Consider the following 21,920-nt stretch of genomic DNA (forward strand, 5'->3'; position numbering starts at 1 on the left):
CACTTTGGGAGGCCAAAGCAGGTGGATCACCTGACGTCAGAAGTTCGAGACCAATCTGGCCAACATGGTGAAACTCCGTTTCCACTAAAAATACAAAAATTAGCTGGGCATGGTGGCATAGACCTGTAGTCCCAGCTCGGGAGGCTGAGGCAGGAGAATCACTTGAACTGGGAGGCAGAGGTTGCAGTGAGCCAAGATCGTGCCATTGCACTCCAGCCTGGGCAACAGAGTGAGACTCCCTCTCAAAATAATAATAATAATAATGAAAACGTTCATTATATGTCATATGTGTTCACAAAGAGATAGTCTGAAATTGGAACTTATGTTTAAAAGGGAAGCAGAGCATAAAAGTTTGGAAAATTTGCAGCCTTACCATGTAGTAGAAAAGAAAAACCCATTTTCTGGGGGAGAAATTCAAGCTGCTGTCTACAGAAATGTGCATAAGTAAAGAGGGGCCCAATGTTAATCGCCAAGACAGTGTGGAAAATGTCGCCAGGGCATTTCTGAGATCTTCATAGCAGACCCTCCCATCATAGGCCCAGAGGCCAGGGAGGGAAAAATGGTTTCCTGGGTGGGGCCCAGGGCCCTGCTGCTCTGTGCAGCCTCAGGACATGGCATCCTGTGTCCAGCTGCTCCAGCTCCAACCGTAGATAAGAGCTCAGGCCATTGCTTCAGAGGGTGCAAGCCCCAATCCCTGGCCACTTCCATATGGTACCGGGCCTGCAGATACACAGAAGAACTGAGGTTTGGGAACCTCCACCTAGATTGCAGAGGATATATGGAAACGCCTGGATGTCCAGGCAGAAGTCTGCTGCAGGGGCGGAGCCCTCATGGAGAACCTCTACTAGAACAGTGCAGAGAGGAAATGTGGGATTGGACCCCCTACACAGAGTCCCCACTGGGACACTGCCTAGTGGAGCTGTGAGAAGAGGGCCACCATCCTCCAGACCCCAAAATGGTAGATCCACCAACAGCTTACACCACGCATTTGGAAAAGCCACAGGCACTCAACACCAGCCAGTGAAAGCAGCTGCAGGGTCTGGACCCTGCAGAGCCAGAGGGGCGGAGCTGCCCAAGGCCTTGGGACCTCATCTCTTGCATCAGCAAGCCCTGGATGTGAGACGTGGTGTCAAAAGAGATTATTTTGGAGCTTTAAGATTTAATGGTTGCCCTGCTGGGTTTCAGACTTGCTTGGGGTCTTGCAGCCCCTTCACTTTGGCCAATTTCTCCCTTTCACAAAGGGAGCATTTACCCAATGCCTGTACCCCCATTGTATCTTGTTAGTAACTAACTTTTTATTTTACAGGCTCATAAGTGAAAGGGACTTGCCTTCTTTCAGATAGACTTTGGACTTGGACTTTTAGGTTAACGCTGGAATGCGTTAAGACTTTCGGGAACTGTTGAGAAGGCATGATTGTGTTTTAAAGTATGAGAAGGTCATGAGATTTGGAAGGGGCCAAGGGTGGAATGAAATGGTTTGGCTGCCTCTGTATCCCCACCCAAACCTCATCTCGAATTGTAATCCCCACATACCAGAGGGAACCTGGTGGGAGGTAATTGGATTATGGTGGTGGCTTCCCCCATGCTGTTCTTGTGATAGTGAGTTCTCACAAGATCTGATGGTTTTACAGTGTGTGGCAGTTCTGCCCCTGCTCCTGCCACCATGTAAGACGTGCCTTGCTTCCCCTTCTGCCATGATTATAAGTTTCCTGAGGCCTCCCCAGCCATGCGGCACTGTGAGTCAATTAAAACTCTTCTCTTTATAGATTACCCAGTCTCAGGTAGTTCTTTATAGCAGTGTGAAAACAAACTAATACAAGGGGTATTATGATAATAGGGTCAGTTCTCTAAGAAGACATAACAATTCTAAATATGTATGTACCTTAAAACAAAGCTTCAAAATACATGAGGCAAAACTGATAGATATGACAGAAAATAAAGACAAATCTACAATTATAGTAGACTTTTAACAGTTAACCCTTAGTAATTGATAAACCAAGTAAGCAGATTGGCCAGGCATAGTGGCTCACCATGGTAATCCCAGCACTTTAGGAGGCTGGGGTGGGCAGATCACTTGCGGCTAGGAGTTCAAGACCAGCCTAGCCTACATGGCAAAACCCTGTTTCTATCAAAACTACCAAAATTAGCTGGGCTTGGTGGCATGCACCTGTAGTCCCAGCTACTCAGGAGACTGAGGCGCGGGAATCACTGCAACTTGGGAGGTAGAAGTTGCAGTGAGCAGAGATTGTGCCACTGTATTCCAGCCTGGGTGATACAGCGAGACTTTATCTAAAAAAAAAAAAAACACATACACACACACACACACACACACACACATACGTAAGCAGATAGACGTGACCTCAACAGTTCAGTACTATCACCTAATTTGACCTGAGTGACATCTTTAGGGCACTCCACTGAACAACAGCTGAATATACATTCTTTTCAAGTACACATAGAACATTCACAAAGTTATACCATATTCTGTGCCATAAAAGAAAACTTCAAGATAAAAAAAAAATACAAAGTACATTCTCAGACCATAATAGAATAAAACTAAAATCAATAACAAAATATATTAGGAAACTGCCTCCAAATATGTGGATATTAAACAATACACTTCTAAATAACCCATGATTAAAAGATGAAGTCATAAGGAAATTTTAAAAATATTTGCAAGTATAGCAGGAAACAGAAAGGAAGTTTATCTACCTTAAAAAATACTTGCAAAGTAAACAAAAATACAACATTATCAAAATTTATGAGATGCAGCTAAAACAGTACTTAGAGGAAAATGTATAGTCTTAATTACATCTTATATTATAAAAGAAGACCTAAAACCAACCTAGGCTTCTACCTTGGCACAGTAAAAAAAGAACAAATGAAAACTAAAACAGAAGGAGGCCGGGCATGGTGGCTCACACCTGTAATCCCAGCACTTTGGGAGGCTGAGGTGGGCAGATCACGAGGTCAGGAGATAGAGACCATCCTGGCTAACACAGTGAAATCTCATCTGTACTGAAAATACAAAAAAATTAGCTGGGCATGGTGGCGGGCGCCTGTAGTCCCAGCTACTCAGGAGGCTGAGGCAACAGAATGCCATGAACCTGGGAGGTGGAGCTTGCAGTGAGCTGAGATCACACCACTGCACTCCAGCCTAGGAGACACAGCAAGACACCATCTCAAAAAAAAAAAAAAAAGAAGGAAAAAAATAATAAAAATTAGAGCAGAAATCAACAAAACTGACAAAAGAAACACAATGTAGAAAAACCAATGAAAGCAAAAGCTGGTTCTTTGAAAAGATTGATAAAATTGATAAACTTACAGCCAGGCTATCCAAGAAATAAACAAAGACATAAATTACCAATATCCAATACCAGGAATGAAGGAGAAAGGACATCAATACTGATCCAATAGATGTTAAAAAGAATAATAAAAGATATTACGAACACCTCTATGACCCTAAATTTGATAGCTTAGATAAAATAAACCAATTCCTTGAAATATGACATGAACTACAAAAAATATAGAAGGAAAAACAGATACCTAAATAACTCTATTGAAGAAAGTGAATTTGTAGTTCGAAACTTCCCAAAAAAGAAAACTCCAGACCCAGACGGTTTTAATGGTTAGTTCGACCAACCATTTAAATAAGAAATAATAACAATTCTACTCTCTCTTGCAAAAAAGAGAAAGGAACATTTCCCAACTCATTTTATGAGACTAACATTACTCTAACACCAAAACAAAACAGACACTACCAAAAAAAAAAAAAAAAAAAAAAACTCTGCATGCAGACCAGTATCTCTAATGAACATACATGCAAAAACCTTTAACAAAATATTAACAAATCAAATACAGCATTATATAAAAAGACAATGCATCTAGGTTAAGTAGGGTTTATACCAGGGATGCAGGGCTGGTTCACATTCAAAAATCAATGTAGTTCACCATACTAAGAAACTAAATAAGAAAACCATGTGATCATAACAAAAAACGCAGAAAACACATTAGACTACTCCAATATCTATTTACGATAAATACTCCCAACAAACTAAGACAGACAGGAACTCCCTTAGTTTAATAAGGATATCTACCAAAAATCTACAAAATCTAGCAATATATAAAAAGCTAAAAAATCTAGAAGGAGTAATATTATAGGTGGAAAAACACTGCCATGATTTCAGGAGTGAATGGAGATACAGAAAGAAACATACAAAGTATGGACTAGTCTTCATCTGGCATCCACACAGACAAGGATCTTTTGGGTAAAACTGGGAAAAATAATTAAATGTTTGAAACCTACAAATCCTAGGTATATGATACATATGCAGGAATAAATTCTAACAATGCCCAACATTCGGTGTTTTTTTTCTTACCTTTGTTTTCAGGAACATACAAATTAAATCTAGAGTTTACATTGGTAGTTTTTGCCTTGCCTTTCCTGCCTCTCCCATCTTCTCTTACCATTCCTGAAGGGTAACCGCAAGAAAGGTGCTAGGTCATTCTGCCTTGATTCTAACACTATTTCTGCATCTTTTCATCTGAAATCCAAAATCTGGTCTAGGCAGGCAGCTGATGGAGAACTGAATCCTTTATTTTAGTTTTCTAACTTAACTGATGGACTAGTAAGAATGAAAGCTCTTTACTCTCAAAATACTTCCTTCTTTGATGCTACCTGTGACCCAAAAATTAGACCCCTTTGTTATTCCAAAGAAATATCCTGTTCCTTTTTGAAAATAAAATTTAAAAGGTGAAAGAGGGAAAGGATGTCTATAAGGGTCAGCATATCTAGAGGACAATCTGTCTGAAAAGCAAAGCTAGATTATGAATCCTAGCCTATTAAGAATGTTCAGCCAGGGCAACATGGTGAAACTCTGTCTCTACAAAAAATACAAAAATTAGGTGGGTGTGGTGGTGTATCCCTGTAGTCCCAGCTACTCAGGAGGCTGAGGAGGAGGATCGCTAGAGCCCAGGCGATGGAAGTTGCAGTGGGCTGAGATCACACCACTGCACTCCAGCCTGGGCAACAGAGCAAGACCCTGTCACACTCTGTCTCACACACACACACACACACACACACACACACAATGCTAGAACTACTTCCATAATGGGCCAGGCCTGAAGTCTCATAATTAATATAGATGAGGATTTTAAATATGAACCAATAAGCAAGCCAACTGAGCAATCAACAGAAGAAAAAAAGGAGGAAAGGGGTGAGATATTCTGAGGGAAAAGTACACATATCTATAAATATCTCCATGTCTATAGACATTCCCAACTACCCTAAACATTACTTTTTTACTCCCATGAGTATACTTATCTCAAAATGAAGGTGAGGAAAGGCATCCAGCTTTCCTCAGAAGTCTATAATTTTCAAATGCTTTTTGAAATAAAGATACATAAATAAATACTATCATTGAAGTATATAAATCAGATATATACTACCAAAACAAATAGTTAATAACCATTGGAGAGAAGGAAAGAGGCAGCATGGAACTGAAACACACTGCATTAGACAATTCAGTTAACCCTCACTGATGTAGAAGTACCTCAGACAAGGGTTGTGACAACTTCAGGAGTTGATAACAGAATGTCCCCAAAGAGCCTAAGTGTCTGTGATGGCAAGAGTCATGAAATATCAGGTAAAATACCCTGAAATTCCACCTAATCTCATCCCCAATAGAAAAATATCATGTTGAGACAAGTCTGGGCAACATAGGGAGACCCTGTCTCTACAAAAAAAAATTTTTAATTGGCCAGGTGTGGTGGCACGCACCTGTGGTCCCAGCTGCTCAAGAGGCTGAGGTGCGAGGATTGTTTGAGCTGGAGAGGTACAGGCTGCAGTGAGCCGTGTTCACATCACTGCACTTCAACCTGGGCAACAGAGTGAGACTCTGTCTCAAAAAAATAAAAGTAAAAATAAAAAAGAAAAACATCAAACATCATGTGACATATGTGGGGGAAAAAAAAAAAGGTCAGTGTCTCACAAATACTTTAGTATTTGGCAGCCAAAAGGGGTTGGGGGAAAAATTCTCTTTTGGGCTGGGCATGGTGACTCACTACTGTAATCCCAGCACTTTGGGAGGCCAAGGCAGGCGGATCACTTTAGCTGGGCATAGTGGCACATGCCTATAGTCCCAGCTTCTCAGGAGGCTGAGGTGGGAGGATCCATTGAACCCAAGAGATAGAGGCTGCAGGGAGCTATGATCACACTACTTATAGAAGTGAAACCTTAGCCATGTTTTTCAGATTTTAAAAACATCTCCAATTTATGCCTTCTCCTTCACCATAGGTCATTTGAAATGGTTTCGAAGGTAACACATACTTTATGCTTTGCTACACTGAAAATTTATTCAACAGTTCTATTCTTAAAGTTATTTCTTTCTTGTGCTTCTATTTTATAAGGAGCAACATTTTTCCAACCACCTACTAAGGGAATTTGTGATTTAGCAACATCTTTTACCAACCAGTCATTCACACTCAAAACAAATCTTTCTCTTGACCTCCTTGTTTTATAACACATTACTAACCCAGTAATAGGAAACCCAAGAGTTAAAACAAAAATAAGAAAGATATAATCAAGTTCAGTAGACATTTACGACTTTGAAGAATGCTGGCCAGGCATAGTGGCTCATGCCCATAATCCCAGCACTTTGGGATGCTGAGGCAGGAGGATCACTTGAGCCCAGAAGTTCAAGACCAGCCTGTGCAACATAGCAAGACCTCAATCTCTACTAAAAAAAAAAAATGGCAGGAGGATCGCTTGAGCCCAGGAGTTCTGGTCTGCAGTGAGCTATGATCACACCACTGTACCTCATCCTGGGTAACAGAGCAAGATCCTGTCATTCATTCATTCATTCATTCATACATACATATACATACATACACACATACATAATTTTGAAAAGAGAATGCTGTCTCCTCAGTCATGAAAATTGTTTTATTAAACTTCCTATGTTTACTGTAATCAGATGTAGCCAAAGAAAAAGGACCTTACAAAAGTAGGTAACTAAAAAAAACATGCAGTTACAGTGCCTTGGCTCAAACAGATGCTGAATAAATGTTATGTGAACCAATGAGCAAGCAAACATGTGACTACGGAATAAGAGTGAGTTACATTAAAGTCAGAAATATGGTCAAGTTAGAGTGTCCAGTGAAGTGATAATAATTCAGAGATTTGTTTCACAGATTGTATTTTATTTAAGCATACTTACTCCCTGACTTTTAAAAACTGTTTAAGTCATATGCTCCTAATAGTGCTTAAAAATCTATTGCAAGAAATTAGTTCTCCAAGTACATACAATGTACTCTTCTTAAGTTTGGCTTCATTCATTAAACCGAATTATTCTGAGGTCCATCTAGGTTGTTGAGAGTATCAACTGTTCTTTTTATTGCCGAGTAGTATTCCATTGTATAAATACACCAAATTTGTTTATCCATACACTTGATGGATATGTGAGCTGTTTACAGTTTTTAGCTATTACCAATAAAGCTGCTGTGAATGTTTGTGTACAAGTCTTTTTTGTGGATATACAGTTTCATTTCTCTTGAATAATTAGAATTGGAATGGATGAATCGTATGGCATCTTCACATTTACTCTGAAAGAAACTGCCCAATTGTCTTCCAAAGTAGTTGATCCATTTCACATTCCTATTTTCAGTGTATGAGAGTTCCAGATGATCCTCCATTCTTGTCACCATGTGACTAATCCTATTCATTACAGCCATTCTAGGGAGTGTTCAGTGGTATCTCATTATGGTTTAAATTTATATTTCCCTAATGACTTACGACTTTGAGCATCTTTTCATGTACTTATTTGCCATTTATATTCTTTGATGAACTTTATTCAAATTGTTTCCCCCTTTTCTTATGGGGTTGTCTTTCAATTCTTGAGTTACAATTCTTTATATCTTCTAGATACACATCCTCTGTCAGATATATGTTCTGCAAATATTTTCTCCCAGCCCAAGGCCTACTTTTTCATTTTCTTAAAGGTATCTTTCAAAGATTAAAAGTTTTTAATTTTGATGAAATCCAATTTAGCGATTTTTTCCCCTTTATACTTCATGCTTTTTGTGTCTTAAGAAATCTTTACCCACCCCAAGGTCACTAAGATTTTCTCCTATATTTTCTTTCTGACAAAAACTTTCTGGAGTTGTATGGTTTTAGCTCTTCAATTTAGGCCTATGATTTATTTGAAGTTAACTTTTGTGTCTGGTGTGAGGTAAGAGTTGAGGTTCTTTGTGTGCGTATGAATCTCCAATTGTTCTAGGACCATCTGTTGAAAAGAGTGAATATACACAGGATAAAAATAACTCCACTTCCATTCTATTTAACCCCTTCTCCTATAATAAGTCCCCTAGCTTAGATTATATGAGCCATCATTATAAACATTCCCTTGCACACCCTTAGCTTCCTTGGCCTCCTTTCCTCAAACAATTGGCAAAACCCCAATCCTGCCAATCTAACTCTGATTCCATACCTGAACCCTTACAGTTGAAAGTACACTGTACAGTTGAAAGTACAAGAAAATACACAAATCCATGCCAACCAATGAAACTTTAAATTCATGTCCACTAACCTCAAATGAGCATTTGATTCTATTCTGTAATCTGACTATGTTTCTCTAGTCTATTCACTCCCATATTCTCATGAAGGACTATTTCACACTTAACTCTCTTCATATCTATTACTCCCTCCCCTACCTTCATTCCTCTTATGACCTGACTTCCTACATCATTGAAACATTCTGCTACTATGCCTCACTCCTCTACTAATTGTTGGTCCTTGAGCAAATTACTTGATTTCCAAAATGGAGATAAAAATATTGCCCATTCTATAGTCTTATTGTAAAGAATAAATGACATAATATATACATGGAAAGCACTTAATATACAGCCTGGCACAAAAGAATACTAAGAGCTACTATAACTTTTTCTTACTGCTACTACTACTATTAAACATGTACCACATCATGATCATAAATTTAACAGAGCAAGATTTAATAAGGATTAGACTAGTGCATGTATTTGTAAGTATCTCTATATCGGCTGGGTGCAGAGGCTCACACCTGTAATCCCAACACTTCGGGAGGCCAAGGTGGGCAGATCACCTGAGGTCAGGAGTTTGAGATCAGCCTGGCCAACATGGTGAAACTCCATCTCTACTAAAAATACAAAAAGCTGGGCGTGGTGACTCATGCCTGTAATCCCAGCTACTTGGGAGGCTGAGGCATGAGAATCGCTTGAACCCAGGAGGCAGATGTTGCAGTGAGCTGAGATTGTGCGCCACAGCACTCCAACCTGGGCAACAGAGCGAGACTCCATCTCAAAAAAAAAAAAAAAATCTCAGCCAGGCACGGTGGCTCACGCCTGTAACCCCAGCACTTCGGGAGGCCGAGGAGGGCGGATCATGAGGTCAGGAGATCGAGACCATCCTGGCTAACACAGTGAAACCCCGTCTCAACTAAAAAAACATAAAAAATTAGCCACGGGTGGCGGCGAGCGCCTGTAGTCCCAGCTACTCAGGAGGCTGAGGCAGGAGAATGGCATGAACCTGGGAGGCAGAGCTTGCAGTGAGCCAAGATCATGCCACTGCACTCCAGCTTGGGCAACAGAGCGAGACTCCATCTCAAAAAAAAAAAAAAGTATCTCTACATACACACACACATACATATATATACCCATGTATATATATGTATGTGTGTGCATCCACTGAAGGGGATTAAATTTAATTCAAGATTATAAATTATATTTCTTTCCTTTTTTTTACTTTTTGTGCATAAATTTTTTAAAAACTTTTATTTTAGATTCAGGATTACATGAGCAGATTTGTTGTGAATTCTATTTCAATTAACATTTAGATTAGGTATCATTTGAAAACTCTTAGTATTTTACCAACATGTCTGCATTTCTTTCTTAAGATACAAAGTCTGTAGGAGTCTAATTCCTGATAGAAAAAAAAATGTGGAAGGATACCACCACCTCCATCAATTCATGTTCTTCTACTTATACTGTTCAAATATGGAATGTCCTATTCTCCTCTGCCCTTTCAAACAATTCAACTAAACAAATGTTTACATGTCTTAAAAATGCAAGACATTATACTATTTCAGCTGGGTCAATAAAAATTAGAAAAGAATCTTAGTTGTTCTCTCTATGCTTTCCTGAAACCAGAAGAGAGATTATTTTATACCCAACACACTGATGTTAACAGTATCTATTTATGCCAGACCTAAGACATAGATGTTTAATTTCACATTCTGTCTTCCTACCAGAGTTCCTTCTGTGAAATAACTTGCATCCAAAATATTAGAATTTGCTGCTGAGATCAGGCAAAGGCTTAATCTCTGAAAAGTATTCACAGAAGATTAAACCAGTGAATTTACAACCTGTTCAACAGTGGTGCTTCTCTGAGTTTTTCTCCCTGAGCAAGCTATACAACAGTTTTCCAAACAATAGTTGCCGAGACCAGCTCGGTGGGGGAGACCCTTACCCAGCGGAGCTAGAGGAATTAAAGACACACACACAGAAATAGAGAGGTGTGAAGTGGAAAATCAGGGGTCTCACAGCCTTCAGAGCTGAGAGCCCCAAACAGAGATTTAGCCATGTATATGTTAACAGCAAGCCAGTCATTAGCATTGTTTCTATAGATATTAGACCAATTAAAAGTATCCCTTATGGGAAATGAAGGGATGGGCCGAAATAAAGGGATGGGTTGGGCTAGTTATCTGCAGCAGGAGCATGTCCTTAAGGCACAGATCGCTCATGCTATTGTCTGTGGTTTAAGAATGCCTTTAAGCGGTTTTCTGCCTTGGGTGGGCCAGGTGTTCCTTGCCCTCATTCCCGTAAACCCACAACCTCCCAGTGTGGGCATTATGGCCATCATGAACATGTCACAGTGCTGCACAGATCTTGTTTATGGCCAGTTTTGGGGCCAGATTTTGGGGGGCCTATTCCCAACAAATAGTCATAATGCATTCATTCCCGGGATCACTACTCAGAAGCACATAAATAAATCAGTACACAGCCAGAGCCATCCAAACATGTTTTGACAGATCCAGGCCAACCAATTGCAAAGCTTCTGAATATGCACACCCTACAGGCCTACGTAGCACCAGCCTTTGGCTCTAGTGTATACTCCTTTCCTTCCTGTAGGCTTAGTTCTAGCTTTTGAGGAAAGAAAAATAAAGCCGTCAGCTGAGTAGATCAAACTTCCAGCAGGGTAAAAAGACAAAGACTATCACATAAATCCTTTCAAAAAAACATCTGCTTAGTAAAAAGGCAAGCAACTTAGTTATTAAAGACAATGTAACAAAAATTCAGTCTATTTTAATTTTCAAAGATTGAAAGAATAAGAAAATATTCAGATATGCTATCTTAATCAAACTATAAACCACAAACATTAGGACGGCTACTATCAGGAAAACTGAAAGTTTAGTGTTGGTAACGATGTGCAGAAATTGGAATCTTTGTGCATTGTTGATGGGAATGTAAAATGGTACAGCCACTGTGGAAAACAGTATGGTGGTTCCCAGAAAATTAAAATTAGAATTATCACCTAATCTAGCATTCTACTTCTGGGTACATATACAAAAGAATTCAAAGCAAGGCCTCAAAGAGATACCTATACACCCTCACAGCAGTATAGATGAATACGCAAAATGCAGCATATACATGCCATGGAATGTTATTCAGCCTTAAAAAGGAAAAAAATTGCCGGGCGCGGTGGCTCATGCCCATAATCCCAGCACTTTGGGAGGCTGAGGCAGGAGGATTGCTTAAGCTAAGGAGTTCAAGACCAGCCTGGGTAACATAATGAGACCTTGTCTCCACTAAAAATTCAAAAAAAATTAGCCGGGTGTGGTTGCACATGCCTGTAGTCCCAGCTACTTGTGAGGCTGAGGCAGGAGGATTGTTTGAACCTGGAAAGTCAAGGCTGCAGTGAGCCCTGATTGTGCCACTGTACTCCAACCTGGGCAACAGCACGAGACCCTGTCTGAAAAAAGAAAAAACAAAGTGGTGACCAGGTGCAGTGGCTCATGCCTGTAAGCGCAACACTTTGGGAAGCTGAGGTAGGTGGATCATTTGAGGTCAGGAATTCGAGACCAGCCTGGCCAAAATGGTGAGACATTGTCTCTACTCAAAATACAAAAACTAGTTGGATGTGGTGGCATGCGCCTGTAATCCCAGCTACTCAGGAGTCCAAGGTAGGAGAATTGCTTGAACCCGGAAGGCAGAGATTGCAGTGAGCCAAGATCATGCCACTGCACTCCAGCCTGGGTGACAGAGTGAGACTCTGTTTCAAAAAAAAAAGGAAGAAAATTCTGCAGTATACAACAACGAATGTAGATGAACCTTTAGATGAACCTTGAGGACAGACATTATGCTAATAAAATAAGCCAATCACAAAGAGATAAGTAGTTTTGGTTTTACAAGACAAAAAGAGCTATAGAGATGGCTGGTCCTGATGGTTACACATTATGAATGTATTTAATACCATTCAACTGTACCCTTAAAAATGGTTGAGATGGTAAATTTTATGTTATGTGTTACCACAATTTTAAAAACTGAAGAAAAGAGTTTTTTAAAAAATCATAAACCGGCTAGCACAAAGAACAATACAGCTCAAGGCCAAACAATGCCTATTTTGTTTTTAATTTTTAACTTTCTGTCGATGTTGACTCTATTAAATGACGTATTTCTGAGTAGTGAGGTCGTTTTGGTCTTAACATTTTATAAAATTCTAGAATAAAAATAGAAGGCTTATGGAAGAGAGGAGATTGTTGGGTAGGAGGAGTATATTAACCACTTCAAGTGTCAATTAATAATGCATCCTTAATTATTTGCCAACACACAAGAAACATGGGCAAGGAAACAGCATTTCTGGGAAGCACTACAATTACTGATTCAATCATTCATAAAGTATTTTTCAGTACCTATTCTTTGGTTAAAACTGGGGTATAGTGAGCTATGATTGTGCCACTGCACTCTAGCCTGGGAAACAGAGCAAGATCTTGTTGCTCAAAAAAGAAAAGAAAAAAAAGAAACACCAAAAAACTGTAGTATACACTGCAGTATATAAACAAATGCAAAAATCTAAAGGATAGGGATAGTACCTGTAAGCATACCCCTATGACAAATCAGTTCCTACATATGTATTTACTTGTATCTTAAGAGTAAAATGGCCAGGCATGATGGCTCACACCTGTAATTCCAGCCCTTTAGAAGGTCAAGGCAAGAGGATGGCTTGAGCCCAGGAGTTCAAGACCAGCCTAGGGAACAGTGAGGCCCTACCTCCACAAAAAAATAAACTTAAAAAATTAGCCAGCCACGGTGGCACACACCTGTAGTCCTAGCTACTCAGGAGGCTAAGGCAGGAGGATTGCTTGAGCCTAGGAGGTCTAGGCTGCAGTGAGCTATGATTGAGCCACTGCATTCCAGCCTGGGCAACAGAGTGAATATGCACACCCCACCTCAAAAAAAAAAAATCAATAAAATAATATCAAACTAAACAAAATAAGAGGATATATCTAAATCTAAGCAATCCATTATCTCCTCTTTTTGGCTGTCATCAAAACACACCTGAAGATTGACACATCTAAAACCTAAATCATGATCTTCCCCTAAAAAACAAAAACAAAAACAAAAAAACCTGTCTTCCTTCAGTATTCCTTTTGTCAGTGAAGGGCACTAAGTTAAATCAGAAATGTAGGACTCCTCTCTTCTCCACTTCATATTCTACCCATCATCAAGTTCTGCTGACTATATCTCCTAAATATTCTTGAATGAATGCCTTTCTATCCTCTTTACCAACACAACTCTGTCTAAATTACCTATCACATGGACAACTAAATTCCTAACCAATACCCCTACATCCACTCTGGTACTCCTTCGAGCCATTCTTTGCATTTCAGTCGAGTGTTGTTATCAAAAAAGCAAATCTGCTGGGTGTGGTGGCTCACATCCCAGCACTTTGGGAGGCTGAGGTAGGTGGATCACTTGAGGTCATGAGTTCGAGACCAGCCTGGCCAACATGGTGAAACCCTGTCTCCACCCAAAATACAAAAATTAGCCTGGCGTCGTGGCACACAACTGTAATCCCAGCTACTTAGGAGGCTGAGACAGCAGAATCGCTTGAACCTGGGAGGCGGAAGTTGCAGTGACGCAAGATCACGCCACCACACTTCCAGCCTGGGCAACAGAGTGAGACTCTGTGTTAAAAAAACAACAAAAAAGAAAATCTGACTATGCCCTTTCTTGCTTAAAAATCCTTTAATGGCTACTTACTCCTCTTAGGATACTTAGAATAACGGCAAAAACTTCTTAACATGACCTATAAAAACCTAACAAAGACAGGCCTCTCTCTTCACCTCAAACCATGATCTTTTTCTCTCTCTCATTGCTCAAGCCATGCTAGCCTTAATTAGGTCCTTCATTTCACCATTCTCCCTTCTACCACAGGGCCTCTGCACTTGCTGTTTCTTCTGTCTGGACAACCATCTCCCATCTCTCCTTTCTTTGCCAAGTTAACATCTACTCCTCCTTCGGATCATAGCACAAGTATCATTTCTTGAGGATGCCTTCTCTAATCTGGTCAGATCTCACTAATGTAAGTGTTACCCAATACCTACTCTTATGCCACTGTGCAATTTAAACACTTAATTTGACATTTCTGTCTTCTCCACCAGACCCTAAGTTCCATGGAGGAAGGGTATCACATCAGTTTTTGCCCCACATAATATCCTGTTGCCTAGGTGGCCCAATAAAAATGTGTTGCATGAATGAACAAATGCATGAACCATGCTCAAGAGTCGTCAGATATGGTCCAGACTGCCTAAGTCAAAGTTCAGTTGCCAGGAATCACAAAACATTCATCACTAGGTCAAACTCCTATCACCATGATCTTCACTATACTAAATTTTCTTTGGCAAGGTCCCTTTAGCTAAGATAATGAAGTTTACTTACGACAGGCCTTCTTCTGGTGGCTTCCTATTTACATGAAGAAACCATCAAAAACTCAAACTCCACTGAATAAAATAAAGCAATCTAAGAATGTCTGATTGTAGCTTTCATAACAAAACTATAAATTAGTTTTTTGAGTTTTTCTTAACACCTCATTGAGTTTTTCTTAATACCTCATTTTCTTAATACTTCATGTCAAGTCCCAAAGCAAAGACAAATCATTCCTCGTTTGTCTTGAAATCTGAACCTCTTACTCAACTTATCCCAAGACAAACCACTGAAAATAAAACTCTACCAAAAAATAACATTTAAAGAAGTTAAAGTCTCTAGACACTTAAAAAATCAAAAGAAAAAAAAACTCAGCAGAAAAAGGAGAAGAAATGAGGGCAATGTTTGGATGAAAAACCCTCTTTGACCACACAAAACAAGAAACACATCTTCCCCATGAATACTGGCAAGGTCAATTCTCAGCCTCATTCACAAAATTCTTGGATAGCTTCCTTGGCCTAAAAGCAACAACAACAACAAAAACCCCACATGATTTCACAGTGACTATTCTAAAGCCTGAGTATGGATATGGTTGCCTATGAATATTGCCCATTTCAATGGTAAGCAAACAGTTCTCAGTGATGTTTCAATAATTTTTCTTAAGTCATAAAAATAGTAGATATTATAATTCATTTTTAAAAAGGTAAATGAATGGAAAATGTAAGATCCTGTTTTAAACAGAAGCTGCAGTATCAGAAATTGGAGACTTAGGAAAAGATAAACATTTCTAGAGAAGTAATGAGAGTTAAAGAAAACACTGGTTCTTCAGATTCCAAAATGGCCAAATGACTTAGCAACAAAGTTTAGTAATACTATACCAATGTCAATGTCCTGGTTTCGATATTATACTACAGTTACATAAGATGCCACCACCGGGGGGAAGCTAGGGGAAGGATTCAAGGGACTCTATGCTATTTTTGCAACTTTCCGTGAATCTACAATCATTTCAAAATAAAGTTTTAAAAAAATATTAGTGGGGAATATTCAGGATAATACAACTGTAATTTTAAGTAGTGTGTAGCACTTTCCCAAGCACTGTGAGTCATTCTAGTGAATTTCTGAACCTGAATGGACCGTGAGAACTCCTGGATAGGTAACCAGTGGTCAGGAGCACAGGTAGCGAAGGGACCTCCAAATTTGTGGCTGGTGTCTTAAGTGAGGATAGTCTTGTGGGGGACTGTGACCTTAACCTATAAAGTCTATGTTAACTCCCAGTAGTGTCAAAATTCCATTGCAACAACTTCTAGGTAATCTACTATCAGTATTTCTGTTTTCAAAAACACTGCTCTAGGACCTACAATTCAGGTTTTCTAAGTCCCAAATTCAAAACTATGAATCAACGAATAATGCATTAAATGCATTAAATCCTGTATTAAATGAAATACAGGATTTCAAACATGTATGAGCAATGAAAAACAACAGTTAAGAAAGTTAAGAATTGGTTCTCAAAATAAAACAACGTTATACAACGTCATGAATTTCTCCAATAAAGATTAAGTGGCCTTGGGCTTTCAAGTTTTAACTCTGGTCCAATCTCCAATGAAATTATCTAACTTTCCTCCTCAACTAGCTGATTCACTAAATTAGCAAAACATGTAGATGAGGTACTTCTGTCTCTGAGTCAAGACATTATTTTAGGAAGTCTAAAAAGAAGAGTAAATATGTTGTGCCTAACCCCTGTTAACCTCAATAGGGATGGCACCAGGTTCAAGAGGCCAAAGAAGAGACCCAGAACCAGCAAACGAGACATGGGATTTTTTTTTTTTTTTTTTTTTGAGACGTAATCTCGCTCCCTCACCCACGCTGGGGTGTAATGGCATGATCTCAGCTCACTGCAACCTCTGCCTCTCAGGTTCAGGCAATCCCCCTGCCTCAGCCTCCCAAGTAGCTGGGACTACAGGCATACACCACCAAACCCGGTTAATTTTTTTTGTATTTTTAGTAGAGGGGGGTTTCACTATATTGGTCGGGCTGGTCTCGAACTCCTGACCTCAAGTGATCCACCCACCTCAGCCTCCCAAAGTTCTGGGATTACAGGCATGAGCCACCACACCCGGACAAAACATGGGATTTTATTAGGGGCTTACCTACAGGGGAAAGAATCCAGTAGCGGTGGGGTGGACAGAAGAACCTCCTTACATACAGCCCAGTGGCAGCGGACCAGACAAGACATCCACCTTAACTACAGTCCAGTGATGGCAGGCTGGACAACATATCTATACTGCCCAGTGGCAACGGACTGCCTAATTATAGACAAAACATACAGGAAGCAGAAAGAATCAATAATTAAAGAGAAAAGCTACTATGAAACTACTATTCTTCATAGATTTAGATACCTCTTTTTATATACCACCTTGTATTTGTATAGTACTTTGTAATGTCCAAGTAACGTTTTTAAATTTTTTTTTCTTTTTGAGACAGAGTCTCGCTCTGTCACACAGGCTGGAGTGCAGTGGTGCAATCTCAGTTCACTGCAAGCTCCGCCTCCCGGGTTCACACCATTCTCCTGCCTCAGCCTCCCGAGTAGCTGGGACTACAGGCACCTGCCACTACGCCTGGCTAATTTTTTGTATTTTTTTTAGTAGAGACAGGGTTTCACCTTGTTAGCTAGGATGGTCTTGATCTCCTGACCTCATGAGCTGCCCGCCTCAGCCTCCCAAAGTGCTGGGATTACAGGCGTGAGCCACTGCGCCCAGCCATGTCCAAGTAACTCTTAACACATTATCTCAATTGATCCTCACAATAATCCTATGAGGTACTTGATGTTATTTCACATTTTACAGATGAGAAAAATGAGCCTAAATGGCATGCTCAAGGTCACACAGCCAGCAGGCAGAAAAGCTGGAACTTACACTCTTGACTACTCTACCACAGGTGTCCCTCTAAACGAAGGGAAGTTTTACAATGCTAACATAACTTTCTGAACACCATCCTTTTCACATTTTACAGATGAGAAAAATGAGCCTAAATGGCACGCTCAAGGTCACACAGCCAGCAGGCAGAAAAGCTGGAACTTACACTCTTGACTACTCTACCACAGGTGTCCCTCTAAATGAAGGCAAGTTTTACAATGCTAACACAACTTTCTGAACACCATCCTCCATATCGCAGCAAACTATTAAACAGCTTCAAGACATACTGAAAAATTAGAATCAGTCACAGAATTACAGGAACCTTAAGGATCATTTCTAGTATAATTTCCCATTTTACATTTTTGGTTTTTTTGAGACAGTGTCACTCTGTCACTCAGGATGGAGTGCAGTGGCACAGTCTCAGCTCACTGCAACCTCTGCCTCCTGGACTCTAGTGATCCTCCCACCTCAGCCTCCTGAGCAGCTAGAACCACAGGTGCATGCCACCACGTCCAGCTAATTTTTTGTATTTTTGGTAGAGACAGGGTTTTGTAAGGTTGCCCAAGCTGGTCTCAAGCTCGTGAGCTCAAGCAATCCACCCACCTCAGCCTCCCAAAGTGCTGGAATTACAGGCATGAGCCACCGCACATGGGCATTATTTTTTCTTATAAAATGTTTTCTGTACTCAGGATCAAAAAAAATTTTTTTCAGGGTCTTCACATTTTAACATCTGCAAGCATGTAAGAAGATCAAGAAGCTGAGAAAATAAAAGGATTAAAACATACAAACCCTGAATATGTTTTGCCTGACTTCCGGTTGGTCCCCAACATATTTGTTGGAAAAAACACTTTCTTATTCACAGGCATAGGTCAAATTTAAGATTTCTTCTGATAGCTTTAACAACTTTTCATTTTAAATAAGTGATTACCTTAGATTATCTACAAAATGTGTTTTTTATTATTGCTTCTCAAACTGTTGAAGCAATTAATATAAACATAGTATACGGTAAACTAATAGAAAAATAATATGAAGGAACAAAAAGAATCTTGTAGGCCATAGCTAAAAATTTTCAAGATTTTGACTTGCTCATAGTATAATTTCCTTCATTTTGACACAAACATTGCAAAATTCTCAATCTACTCCAATAACCACATGTAAATCTTACTCAAGGAGAAAAAGGTGGTATCTCAAAGTCACATTCCTATTCACTACAGAAATATTTTTTAAATATGTAGAGGTTTTTATTGCTTAAACTTATTTAAGCATGTAAGTCACTATGAAGCAAATATAGAAACACAAATGATTTAAGTATGAGATAAACTATAAAAAATGAATTCAGGCTGGGTGTGATAGCTCACGCCTGTTATCCCAGCACTTTGTTTTGGGAGGCTGAGGCAGGAGGATCACTTGAGGCCAGGAGTTTGAGAACAGCCTGGGCAACATAGCAAGACTCCATCTCTACGAAAAATACAACAATTAGGTGGGCATGGTGGCATGACCCTATAGTCCCAGGTACTTAGGAGGCTGAGGTGGGAGGATTGCTTGAGCCTGGCAAGCCGAGGCTGCAGTGAGCCATGATCTCACCACTGCACTCCAGCCTCAGCAACAGAGAGAAACCCTGTCTCAAAACACACACACACACACACACACACACACACACACATATATACATGAATTCATGGTCTAGGAAATTTACCTTTTGACTTTTTTGTTCTAATTTGATACTGCTTCCCTTCTGTTCTCTGCCTAAAAAATAAACATATCTAGGACTCTGCTCAATTAATTTTTCCCTCTTCATAGTGCCTGACATGGTGCTCAATAAATATATGTTTAAACTTAAAAATTTCCCACTAATCACTAGCATACCATAATCCAGCCTCCATGACTAGGAAGCTACATGGCAACTTATCTCACTACATCAGTGTAATTGTATAATTTTTGATCTATCAATCGCCAATGATAACTGAAAAAACCTGTTTTGGGCACCAAAGCAAGGGTTTCATGACATAAAGCAAAGAAGAAAATAATTACTGATAGTTTATTTAATCTAACACAAATATTCAAAAATTTTAAAAATACATATGTTAAAGAGTTCAATATTTTCCACTCTCTACCCTCAGGAATCAACTACTCCTTACTAAGAACCACCTACATATAAAAATATATGTTTCATACCTCAGTGTCAAAATTGAACTCAATAAAATATTAAGTGAGTGGATTTTTTTTTTTTTTTTAATAGAGATGAGGTCTCTATTGCCCAGGCTGGTCTCAAACTCCTGAGCTCAAGCAATCCTCCCACCTCAGCCTCCCAAAGTGCTGGGATTATAGGCATGAGCCACTGCGCCCAGACCGTGAGTGGAAATTTGTCCACAATATATTATGACGTGTACGGGGGAGATGGGGTGGGGGGAAATGGGTAATAGTACATACATTACTATCAAGATACAAATATGTGTATATAAGTATGTTTGCACCTGAGTCTACAGTGTACATCAAAATGTTAACATTATCACTGAAAATTATCAGAGAAATTATAACTTTCTGAATTATACTTATCTAAGCATTTTCTATAACAAACACTTTTTTTTTTTTTTTTTTTTTTTGAGATGGAGTCTCGCCCTGTCACCCAGGCTGGAGTGCAATGGTGTGATCTCAGCTCACTGTAACCTCTACCTCCCCAGTTCAAAGGATTCTCCTGCCTCAGCCTCCGGAGTAGCTGGAATTACAGGTGCCCGCCACCACACCCAGCTAATTCTTGTATTTTTAGTAGAGACAGGGTTTCACCATGTTGGCCAGGCTGGTCTCGAATTCCTGACTTTGTGATCTGCCCACCTTGACCTTCCAAAGTGCTAGGATTACAGACGTGAGCCACCACGCCCAGCCACTTTTACAATCCAAAGACAATAAAGCATTTACTCTGCTAACCTAGGAATGTGTGGACTATTCAGGATTTGAACAAGCATGCTTTTCCAACCATCTTTGTTTTCACATGAAGTAACGTAAGGGGAACAAAATAAACCAAATGTGGTTACTATGGGACTAAGACCTGCATGATATTCCTTTGGTCCTCTGAGAAGTTGGAAGGGGAGTGACGGTAAGCAGAAACACAAAATAATTATTAAAGAATTATTACTTACGGTGGCCGGGCGCAGTGGCTCATGCCTGTAATTCCAGCACTTTGGGAGGCTGAAGCGGGCGGATCATGAGGTCAGGAGATCGAGACCATCCTGGCCAACATGGTGGAACCCCATCTCTACTAAAAATACAAAAATTAGCTGGGTGTGGTGGCATGCACCTGTAGTCCCAGCTACTTGGGAGGCTGAGGCAGGAGAATCGCTTGAACCTAGGAGGTGGAGGTTTCAGTGAGCCGAGATCGCATCACTGCACTCCAGCCTGGCGACAGAGCAAGACTCCATCTCCAAAAAAAAAAAAAAAAAAAAAAAGAATTATTACTTATGGCAAGAACCTTTCAAGTGATTTATAATCTCATTGTTAAAACAAGACTTTAAATATAATTAAGATAACTCTATTAAAAACCAGGGAAAGAATTCAAATAAACATTTCTCCAAAGAAAACATCCAAATGGCCAATAGACACATTAAAAGATGCTCACCTTGTTAGTCATTAAGGAAATACAAATAAAACCACAATGAGGTATCATTTCACACCCACTAGGATGGTTAAAATCAAATTATAACAAGTGTTAAAGAGAAGTAGAAATTAGAACCCTCATACACTGCTGGTGGGAATGTAAAATGGCCCAAGCAGTTTGTTTCTGGAAAACAGCCTTACAGTTCCTCAAAATGTTAAACATAAAAGAGTTACCATATTTCCTAGCAATTCAATTTCTAGGCATATATGTATAGCTCACACAAAACCTCGTACATAAACGTTCCTAACAGCATTATTCAAAATGGCCAAAAAATGGAACCAATGTAAATGTTCATCAACTGATGAAAAGATAAACAAAACATGCTATATTCTCTATACAATGGAATCTTACTTGGCAATAAAAAAGAACAAAGTACTGATACATGCTACAACAAAATGGAT

General features: G+C 39.6%; 1 protein-coding gene across 15 annotated transcripts in view; it reads right to left on the reverse strand.

The window, feature by feature from the left end:
- TMCC1 (transmembrane and coiled-coil domain family 1) overlaps positions 1-21,920 on the reverse strand; it is a 244,635-nt gene that overhangs the window by 191,315 nt on the left and 31,400 nt on the right. For 2 of the 15 annotated variants that reach the window (XM_063662655.1, XM_063662647.1), the window contains one exon: positions 21,005-21,283. The exons of 11 other annotated variants lie outside the window; for them this stretch is intronic. The gene's annotated coding sequence lies outside the window, so the exon portion shown is untranslated. Of the gene's footprint in view, positions 1-17,102; positions 17,259-21,004; positions 21,284-21,920 lie in introns of all 15 variants that reach the window. 2 more of the 15 variants (XM_063662648.1, XM_063662650.1) reach the window with 2 other exon arrangements.

The sequence above is a fragment of the Pongo pygmaeus genome, chromosome 2, assembly GCF_028885625.2.
Source record: "Pongo pygmaeus isolate AG05252 chromosome 2, NHGRI_mPonPyg2-v2.0_pri, whole genome shotgun sequence".
NCBI classification, from domain to species: domain Eukaryota; kingdom Metazoa; phylum Chordata; class Mammalia; order Primates; family Hominidae; genus Pongo; species Pongo pygmaeus.